This window comes from Camelus bactrianus, chromosome 27 (genome assembly GCF_048773025.1).
Source record: "Camelus bactrianus isolate YW-2024 breed Bactrian camel chromosome 27, ASM4877302v1, whole genome shotgun sequence".
In the NCBI taxonomy this organism is placed as follows: domain Eukaryota; kingdom Metazoa; phylum Chordata; class Mammalia; order Artiodactyla; family Camelidae; genus Camelus; species Camelus bactrianus.
In genome coordinates this window covers 27,794,045-27,805,396 of record NC_133565.1, presented here as the reverse complement: position 1 = coordinate 27,805,396, position 11,352 = coordinate 27,794,045, and the positions used below count along the sequence as shown (strand labels likewise).

The 11,352-nt window shown below is 39.3% G+C and overlaps 1 protein-coding gene across 2 annotated transcripts in view; it reads right to left on the bottom strand.

Annotated features, from left to right (window-relative positions):
- Positions 1-11,352, bottom strand: part of SH3GL3 (SH3 domain containing GRB2 like 3, endophilin A3) — a 107,523-nt gene that overhangs the window by 91,897 nt on the left and 4,274 nt on the right. The window lies entirely within an intron of this gene.

The window sequence follows — 11,352 nt, the reverse complement described above, 5'->3', positions numbered from 1 at the left end:
TTTTGTCTGGATGGCTGGTTTTAAGGTTTTAAACCCGACTTGAAATAATAAGACCAAACTTAATTATAGAGGAATATTTTAGTAAGTTTATCAACATGAGAATGCACAGGAGAGCCAAGATGATTAAAAGTTTTTCTTTAGACTAAATATTTGAATCTTATGTGTAATGAAAAGAAGTAGGTGTTAGTTCTTTCTATGCCCTGATATATATCTTACTGAGTTGTCCACAATTTGATGGGATTTATCTGTAAGTAGATAAATCTATAATGCTTGAATTGTACACTTCTAAGTGTACAATGCAAAAGCTTGTTTATATTTCATACTTTTTGTACTTTGAGGGCAAAAAATCACAGGAAAAACTAGTATTTGAGGGATAAAAAGGGACCAAGTAAAGGATAAGTTAAAAAAACAGCCTATGAGACTTGATGTAGACACACATTCGTGAGATTCCAGTTATTAGAAGTGCTTCCATCCCTCTGTGCCCCGCGACGGTTTTCCTTGCGAGTGCTTTGGGAACCAAGAAGCCAGTATCTTGGATTAACTGATGCCCGCAAGTGCTTTCTGATTCCTCGCGTTCCTTTTCTCGCTTTAAAGGAAAAGTGAAGACAAGATGCTGGACCACTGTTGCGGTTCTATAGTGTCATTACTTACTAAAAAATGAATAATTTGATTACCAAAATTGGCATATTTAAAGTCTAACATCATTCGAATAAAAGCACAAATTTCTTTTTCATACTTGTTTCAAGTTATTATAAGTTAATCTATTTTCATCGAATCTCTGCAACAGTTCTTTAAATCACAGCAGTTGGTTAGCAGGTTGACTTTTTTACGCTCTCTGAACACATAACTGTTAACTTTTAATATGGTGAGTGCCTTCACTTTGATAACTGGATCTCCATTTGATATTTTAATTTATTTGTATAATTCACTTGTAGTCTGGAAGTTTTTTAGTGCCAATCCCTGACATATTATGGAAAGTTAATTTTCATTGCAATTTAAAATATCTGAATCATGAAGAAAAAGTGATGAAAATAAATTAAAACTGAATTAGCTTAAAAAAAAAACTTGTTTAATAAAAAAGTAAAGACTTTCATGTGAGAAGCAGCTTGCAAGGTCTATCAGGAGGGCCCAAAAAGTAACCAAAATAATTTCAACACAACAAAGGTAGCATTATCGATCCATGTACACCCAGGGCTCAGGGGGCAGTGAGGGGAAGCAACAGCGTTGGAGGAGAATGAGGAAGAGTACAAGGAAGCTGGGTGCTCTGGAGCTCTCCAGGCTCTGGAGATAGAGAGGAATTTTCCAGGCAGAAGTAACAGAACAGGCAAAGGATGGAATAAGGCTGCTGGAGAATGGAGGTTGAGCGTTGTTAGAAGGAGCTGAAACCATCACACACCATCTTAAGGAGTTGAGAGTCTACCCTGTGCCTGTGGAGATGCCACAGCAAGTCCCTGGAAAGGGAATGACAAGTTCAAATGTATGCTAGTGGCAACCAGGGACAGAGTTTAGTTAGGCAAGAGCCATAATCCCTGTGAGGAAGGGGGATGTGATACGGACAGAGAGGAAGAATGAAAAAGGAAAAACTGAGATAAGAAGTCACAAAAATAGTTGAGAAGCGAGATATGATGGTAGATTCCAGGAGTGATGGGTGGCAAGGTCTGCCAGTCTACAATAATCGACAGGGTGATAGGTGTCAGCCTCAAAGACAAGAACAGCCAGGGAATAGGGAGAGGAAAAAAAAGCAAGAAAAACACACATCTAATGCACACTCCCAAGCATGTGCAGAGAAGTGGGAGAGAAGGGCCAACAGCCGAAGCAGCAGGTGACGTACATTGCTGTATCAAACACTCACTGGACATGTCCTACATGATCCTTACACAGTTCCTGGACACTTAGTACATAAAATAAAATACATATAAATAATGGATTCAAATATGATTAACTATTTCAATTTAATTAGTTATCTTTTTAAAGCAATTACCATGGCGAACAAAAATAGTACATTCCTTTTCTCTCTGTCCCACAGAATTAGTTTACCAGCCTCTGCATTAATTAGTTCATTATTGAGAAATCACGTTCATTACACAGGAAAGAACAACAAATGTAGAGGCCTTCACAACTGCAGAGTTCAAGCCCTCACTCCAAGATGAGAAAGCTCTGTGAACCTGAGGACATCCCTTTACCTCTCTGGGTCTCCTCACTCCTTTAGGAGATACCACCTGTGAATGAGACTCCAGAACAAACACTGGGACGCAGGGAAGAATTAGGTCCACACACTTTTCAAGGGCTGTTCATCTTTTCTCATTGGTTAAGATGGTGAACATGGCAACTACTTGAGCAGGATGCTGTGAAGACTACATACGTGTAAGTTCCTACTTACAATCCATACAGACAAGAAACACTTGATAAATGGAAACTTCCATGAAGAATTCCAGATATTGGTCTCATTATCCCCATTGAGAGATGAGGAAATCCACCCCAAGGAGAGTTAAGTTACTCTCCCAGTCACACTTCTTGGCAAACAGGGGAAACCTAATTTTCCCAAATTCAAATCCCACTTTTTCCAGTATCCCATGCTACCTCCCCTGGCAACGAGCTTCACTGTTTACAAGGCCCTTTGGCCCACACCCTTCCACTGAGTCCTCACAGCCAGCTGGGGAGGATATTAGGTCCCCCTTTTTGGCACAACCGCTATTCAAATGCAGGCCTCCAGCCTCTGCAGTTCCCAGCTCTTTCCACCAACCGCAGCAGAGGTGCAATTCCTGGAAGTTTAGCTTCAAAACATCAAAGAACAGAGCTGAATAAAAGGCACATTTAATATATTTGATTTTACAATGCCCACTCAGGGAGTGGGGTGGGGGGGTGGACAATTAAAGAGAAATTCCTTTATGTTCTCAGTTGCTCCTACTCTCACTTTTACTCCTTCAGAATAAACCTAGGTCTCCATCCACGGTCTTCAGGAAAGAAATCCACCACTGAAAATTAAGAGATGTAAAAGTGAATTATTGGCCTTGAGCTTTCAAGGGTCTAAGACTTTGCAATTTATGGCCAAATCATGGAATGTTATAGGTCATTTCACTCTGAAATTTCTCCATCATATGCTAACTGCTTCACATCTCAACATTACTCCTGGTCCCGAGAGTCATTCCATTATATTGTGAAATCAGCCATTGAAGATGACCACGAGGTTGACCATGTGGTTTAGACAACGACTCTGTCTTTTCTTGGAAAAAGTACTTGATCTAAGACATCCCATTTGAATTGTGGGGATCCAGGATAAATAAAACCCAAAGATGCTGGTTAACTTAAAAAAAAAATCTTATGAGTTACATAAAGTTTATTAACATCTATGTTAAGATACATGACTTTTACTTACAAGGTGCTAAGTCTCAGTGAGAGTCTAAGGGTCCTATCTGCCTCAGACTGCTCTGGAAACTATCCATCCTTGCAGCCTCCTCTCAAAATAGTCCCCAAAAGGTCACGACAAGCAACGCTCTCTCTGAGCCTCACTCCTTGCCAGCATTTGCAGTTGAGTGAGGCGGCCCACTCACATCAAAGCCTGCCTTCTGCTGCTCTGCCCACTCAGCACTGTCAGATTCATATCAGGACTTGACAGCTCTGTGCCCTCACACCTGATCATCCCACAGTTCCCACATTATGCCAGCGAAGCTCCTTCCAAGAGCCTAACACAACAGCTCATGGTCAAATGCTCAGCTCAGTTCCGTCCAATCTGCCTTCCAATAAGGCTTCCAGGAACATCCCCAGCCAAAAAGCCAAGACCAATCTCTTCAGAGACCACATTTAGCTCCTCAGCAAGTCCTGCCAACAGCACAGGTGACCAGGAAGCCGCCTTCTACTGTTCAAACCTGAGAAGAAGTCAACCTGAGGATGAACTGTTTGAGCAGTATGTGCTAATCTAAGATGCTTAGCGAAAAGTTGCCAACCATTTGGCAGTAGACCATATTAACTCATCACACATGCTTTTTGGCCTACATAGCTATTTATAAATTTAAATTAATTGCCAGTAATTTCAAAATCAGCAAATTTCATTAAAAATCTGGACTTTGAACATTCTTCCCCCAAGATCAAGGGGATCTAGGCAAACAATAGGCTGGATTTCAACAGAAGCAGGCCATCCAGGCTTCAGTCCTCACAACCTGCTGAATGGTCCCTCAACATTAGCAGGTAGTTCCAGGCAGTATTTAAAAGGCTTGGAATTCCATAAGGGATAAACAGGACAGTCATATCTGCTAAGAAGGGATTTTACTGGGGTAACTCGAAGGACTTCCGCTCTTCAGAGAATATGGAATAGATACATACTTTTCTCTACTCCTCCCACTAACTACAACCAAAAACTCTGGGCATTGTATGTAACACAAACAAGAGGGCCCTAACAGGTGGGAAGAAGGGGGCACACTGACTAGGCACCGCAGGAGCAAAGAAATGACACCTTGGTCACCTTTCCTGAGTTTCCTTTTTCCCTCTTATATCCAAGGCTTGGAGCTGAAGAAGCCAGCAACCTAGAAATGCCAACAGGTGCAGGAAAATAAATAAATAAAGACTCAATAAAGGCCTGCCCTCTTGAGCCAAAGGACCAGATAAGATCAGAGGGAGTCTAGATGATACCTGCTCTACTCCAGCTCTCCTCCAAACATCAAGAAAAAACTGTGACCCCCCCACTCCCATGCATACCAGCAAAGAACGAGTGGAAAGCGGGTACTTCCACATTTTCCAGGCTATAATGAGGTAACCTGACCTCCCCCACAACTCTCCCTTCCCCTGGGTGGTGCCAGAGAAGGCCAAGTAGGGAGCCTGGACTTTCATGCCAACCAGGCAGTAACAAGCCCCACACCACCCCACCTTCAGTGTCAGTGGAGACCATGTGGGGAAGCCTGGACCTCCGCTCCCACAAGCGGTAATAAGGCGCCTCTCACCCTCCTTCCTGGGGTGGTATCAGAGGAGGCCTCATGGAGATTCAGGACTTCTACCACTACCCAGTCGTTATGAGGCCACCACCTCCCATGGTGTTAGCTGAGGCCACATGGGGAACAGTAACAAGGCACTTCCACCCATTCCAGCCAGGGAGGTATCAGTGGAAGCCTCGTGAGGCACCAGAACTCCAATACCCACTTAGCAGTAAGGAGGCACCCCACCATGAATGCCAACAGTCTGAGTGAGAAACCTGGACATTTACTCCCACTTAGAAGTAATAAAACAGTGCCACTGCCTTCTCCTGCCAGAGCAATGGTAAAGAAAGCCAGTAAAAACAGAAAATTTAAATAAGTCCCAGAGTCTCATACAATAAAATGCATAAGTTTCAAGTTTAAACATCACCATCAGGAGGGTGTGGCCAAGATGGAGGAGTAGGAAGACTCTGAGCTCACCTCCTCCCATAGGCACACCAAAATTACAAATATTCACAGAGAAATTATGGATAAGAATGATCTGAAAACTAGCAGAAAAGATCTTCCACAACTAAAGATGTAAAGAAGAAAACAATGAGACAGGTAGGAGGGGCAGAGATGTTGTATAGTCGAGACCCACACCGTCAGGTGGGCAACCCAAAAACAGGAGGATAATTACAACTGCAGAGGTCCTACCCTAGGAATAAAGGGTCTGAGCCCCACACCAGGCTTCCCAGCCTGAGAGTCCTGTACTGGGAAGACAAGCCCCCAGAGCATCTGGTTTACATACAGGAGAGCCAGAGGGCTATAGGAAACAGAGTCTCAAGATCAATCCAAAGAGAGCCACACCAAGACACATTATAATTAAAATGTCAAAAAGTAAAGATAAAGAATCTTGAAAGCAGCAAGGAAAAGCAACTAGTTATATAGAAGGGGGTAACACTGTCAGCTAACTTTTCAGCAGACACGTTGCAGGCAAGAAGGGACCAGCATGATATATTTAACATGATGAAAGGAAAAACCTACAAACAAGAATATTCTACCTGGTAAGGTTATCTTTCAGATTTGAAGGAGATATAGAGAGGTTTTAGACAAGTAATAGCTAAAAGAGTTCAGCACCACTAAACTGGCTTTAGAAGAAATGTTAAAGGGACTTTGCTAAGCAGAAAAGACCACAATTAGAAATATAAAAATTATGAAAGGAAATATCTCAATGATAAAGGCAAACATACAATAAAGGTAGTAAGTAGATCAGTCACTTAAAAAGATGGTAGGAAGGTTAAAAGACAAAAGTAGTGAAATCATCTATAGCCATAATAAGTAGTTAAAAGATACACAAAATAAAAAGAGGCAAATGCAAAGTCAAAAATATTAAATGTAGGGGTAGAGGGAATAAAAATGCAAGGTTGTTAGAATGCATTCAAACTTAAGAGATCATCAACTTAAAGTAATCTTATATATGTTGTTATATGTAAACCTCATGGTAACCACAAAACAAAACTCTATAAGAAATACACACACACAAAAGAGAAAGGAACCCAAACATAACACAAAGATAGTTATCAAGTCAGAAGGGAAAAGAGCAAACAAAGAAGAGAGGAACACAAAAGAACTACAAAGCAACCAGAAAACAACAAAATGACAATAAACATATAGCTATTATTAATTATTTTAAATGTTAATGGACTAAATGTTCTAATCAAAAGATGTATAGTGGCTGAATAGATACAAAAATATGACCCATATATATGCTGCCTACAAGAGACTCACTTCAGATCTAAAGACACACACAGCCTGAAAGTGATGGGGTGGAAAAAGTTATTCTATGCAAATGAAAATGAAAAAGAAAGCTGGAGTGGCAATATTCAGACAAATTAAACTTTAAAACAAAGACTGTAACAAGAGATAAAGAAGGACATTACAGAATGATAAAGGGATAAATTCAACAAGAAGATACAACAGTTGTAAATATATATATGCACCCAACATAAGAGCAACTAAATACATAAAGCAAATATTAACAAGCATAATGGGAGAAATTGTCAGTAACACAATAATAGTAGGGTACTTTAACATCCCACTTACATCAATGGACAGATCATCCAGACAGAAAATCAATAAGGAAACACTGGCCTTGAATGACACATTAGACTAGATGATACATATACCAGATAAATGCATAGATATATAGAGAGAATATTCCATTCAAATACAGCATAATACACATTCTTTTCACGCACACATAAAATATTCTCCAAGACAGATCACACGTTAGGCCACAAAACAAGTCTCAGTGAATTTAGGATGACTGAAATCATATCAAGCATCTTTTTCAGCCACAAGGAAAAAGCTGCAAAAAACACAGAGATTTGGATGCCAAACAATATGCCACTAAACAACCAATGGGTCACTGAAGAAATCAAAGAGGAAATGAAAATAAAATACTTGAAGACCAATGAAAATGGAAACAAAATCATCCAAAATCTATGGGATGCAGCAAAAGCAGTTCTAAGAGGCAAGTTTATAGCGATAACAATCCTACCCAGGAAAATCTCATTAACAATCTAAGCTTACACCTAAAGGAACGAGAAAAAAAGAATAAGTAAAATCTAAAGCTAATAGAAGGAAATAAATAATAAAGATCAGAGCAAAACTACATGAAATTGAGATTAAAAAAACAATAGAACAGATCAATGAAACTAAGAGGTGGTTCGCTTGAAAAGATAAACAAGATTGGTAAACCTTTAGCCAGATTCATCAAGAATAAAAAAGAGACGGCTCAAATAAAATTATAAATGAAAAAGGAGAAATTACAACACCACAGAAATACAAAGGACCATTAGAGATTACCACAAACAATTACATGCCAATAAAATGAACAATCTAGAAGAAATGGATAAATTCCTAGAAATGTAGACTCTTCCAAGACTAAATCAAGAAGAAGTAGAAAATATGAACAGACCAATCACCAGTAATGAAATTAATTAGGAATTTTTAAAATTCCCAACAAACAAAATTTCAGGGCCAAAATGCTTCACAGATGAATGGATAAAAAAGATGTGGTATATACATACAATGGAATATTACTCAGCCATTAGAAAGAATGAAATCTTGCCATTTTCAACACCATGGATTGGCCTAGAAGGTATTATGCTAAGGGAAATAAGTCAGACAGAGAGACAAATACCATATAATTTCAGTTACATGTGGAATCTAAAAAAATGAAACAAATGAACAAACATGACAAAACAGAAACAGACTCATAAATACAGAGAACAAATGAGTGGTTGCCAAAGGGGAGAGGAGTAGGGGCATGAGTGAAATAGGCAATGAAGATTAAGAGGTACAAATTTCCAGTTACAAAACAGATGAATCATGAGGATAAAATGTACAGCATGGGGAATATAGTCAATAAGACTATAATAACTTTGTATGGTAACAGATGGTAACTGGACTTATCATGGTGATCATTTTGCAATGTTTAGACAGTAAATCACTATGTTGTACACCTGGGACTAACATGGTATTGTAGATCTATTATACTTCAATTTTAAAAAATCAACATCATGCCAAAGACTAGGAATATCTCAAACTAAATGAAAAAGACAATCAAGAGATGTCAACATCAAGATTACAGAACCATTAAAATCATCTGACAAAGATTTGAAAGGAGCCAAGAAGCAATTATAAACATGCTTGAAACTAACGAAAAAATTGACAGTCTCAGCAAAGAAATAGAAAGTTTCAGCAAAGAAATAGAAGGTATAAAGAACAAAATACAAATTATAAAACTGAAAAATACAATAACCAAAACTAAAAATTCAACCTGCAATTCAACCACAGAATGAAGAGACAGAAAAGAGTCAGTGAACTGGAATATATAATAATAGAAATTACCCAATCTTAACAATAGAGAGAAAATAAACTGAAAAAAAAAAATAATAATAATAGAGCTCAGTAACACGTGGGACTATAACAAAAGATCTAACACTCATATTATCAGGGTCCCAAAAGAAGAGAAAGAGGGCAGGGATGAAAAAGCACTAGAAAAACTTCTCCAATTTGGTAAAATGCATAAGCCTACAGATTCAAGAAGCTGAACGAATCCCAAACAGGATAAAGCAAAAGAAATCCACACCAAGACACATTATAGGCAAACTTCTAAAAACTAAAGACAAAGAAAGATAAGAGCAGAAATCAATGAAATTGAAAACAGCAAAACAATGGAGAAAATGAAACAAAGAGCTAGTTCTTTGAAAAGATCAATATAACTGACAAACTTCTAGCAAGACTGACAAAAAGAGAGAAGGCATGAAATTACCGATACCAAAAATGAAAGAGATCCTATACACTTACAGCAAGGGAACTGATGATAATGATTAATAGAGGAATATTGTTAATAACTTTCCACACATGAATCTGATAACCTAAATGAAATGGATTGATTCCTTAAAAAACACAAACTAATGAAACTCCCAAATGAGAACTCTTCAAGCCCAGATGGTTTCACTGGAAAACTTCACTAAATGTTCAAAAAAGATTGACACAACACTGCAAACTGACTATACTTCAATAATACATGTATACAAAAAATTAATATCAATTCTACATAATCTTCTCCAGAAAACAAGAGTAAGCACTTCTCAATTCATTTCATTATAGTATTACCTGACACCAATACTAGACAAAGACAATACAAAAATAAAGACCAAAAATCCCTCATGAATACAGAAACAAAAATCCATGACAAAATATTAGCAAACCATTGACTGAGATAGAAACCACCAGCAGAAAAGCAGGTTGGGGTGGAGAAAATTAAGAGTTCAGGTTTGGACATCTTAAGTTTGATAACCTTTTAAATATCCAAAAGATGAGGCAATCTAGGCAGTTAGACTTGTGAGTTTGTTACGGGTCTGTATTCAGGAGGAGTGTCTGGGCTAGAAATACAATTTAGACAGTAATCAAGTATAGATGGTATACGAATCCGTGAGGCTGGATAGAACAGCTTGGCAGAGTGCAAGGCTGAGAAAAAGGGGAGTTACCTCAAGCCAGGGCCCTGGGGTACTCACTCCAGGGTTTGGGGTTCAAGAGGATGAGAAGAAGCATTAAAGGAGGTCTGAAGGAACACGCACTGAGGCCAGAGGAAAACCACGCAAGTGCAGAAGGAGTTGTGAGCGGAGAATGGTCCATCGGCTGCTGGGAGAGAAGTGACCATCAGACTTGGCAACTTAGAGGCCACTCAGCACTTAGGCAAGGTGATCTCAGAGCAGTGGAGAAGAAAGCCAACTAGGACGGTTTGAGAAGAGAACGGGAGAAAAGAAAGTAGAGATGGGGCAACAAACAACTTCCTCAAAACATTTTGCTGCAAAGGAGAGAGAAGAAATAAGCCAGAAGAGCAGTGGGTCTCTTTCTTTCCTCAAGAAAGGCGATACTAAAGAGCATTCCATATGCCGATGGAAATGATCCAGGAAAGAAGAAGATGCAGCGGAGAAGAGAGATGCAGCAACAGCAGCAAAAATCACTGAGAAAATGAGAGGAGACGAGGTTCAAAGCAGAGTGGAGAGGCCAGCCAGGTGTGCCCCGTCCTTGCTACACTGGGAGAAACAGAGGAGCACCAGTGCATTAACTGACAGGTCTCTCCAGACCTCTGACCTGTGCCCAGAAGGAAGAAAGAACAGATGCAGATGTAGAGGTATGACTCAGATATCAGGTTCAGTAGGGAGTACCCAAGTCATCCAGCCTGAAACAGCAGCAGCTCCTATCACTGATCGATGACTTGATCGAGCAAAGCACTGGATGACATCAGTGTTTGAGAAAGGTTTGTCCAATGCCAGTGGGAAAGACAGCATCATCCAATGAATTAGAAAGAAAGTCAGAAGGAACAACACTGGGCTCAGGAAGGTCACTGATGCTGGTGCTGTGTTTTGTAAAAACATGTGGGGATGACCTTGGGAACTGCAAGGGAAGAGTGCATTGGGAAGGTATCTCTTGGAAGAACTAGAATAGTTACAACTGCAGCAATGCTTTCCTCATCCCACCTCCAGTGCTTCCTCCAGATCTTTCCCCACAAACTCAACACTTTCCCAGGTTTCTACTGAAAAGCAAAATCTAGCTATCCATGCTTTGCTGATGTAGAATCTCCAGAATACATTCACCTATTATTTGGCCAAATAGTCATGTATCAGCTCTGTTTATTGGCAGTTTTATTTTCTGGCTAAAGCATGCCAATAGCTTCCTTCAAATACATGTGATACACCCCCCCCCACTTAACATTAGGATATATAATTTATAGTCAATTTGTTAATAAAGCTGAAAAATTAATCTGAAAAAGTGGGACACACACACACAAAACCCCTGCTTTTAAATGCATTTTAATCAAATTCCAAGTGGTAGGCTAACTGACATTACTTCAGAAAAAAAGTCATCAGTGGTAATAAATGTTTGGATT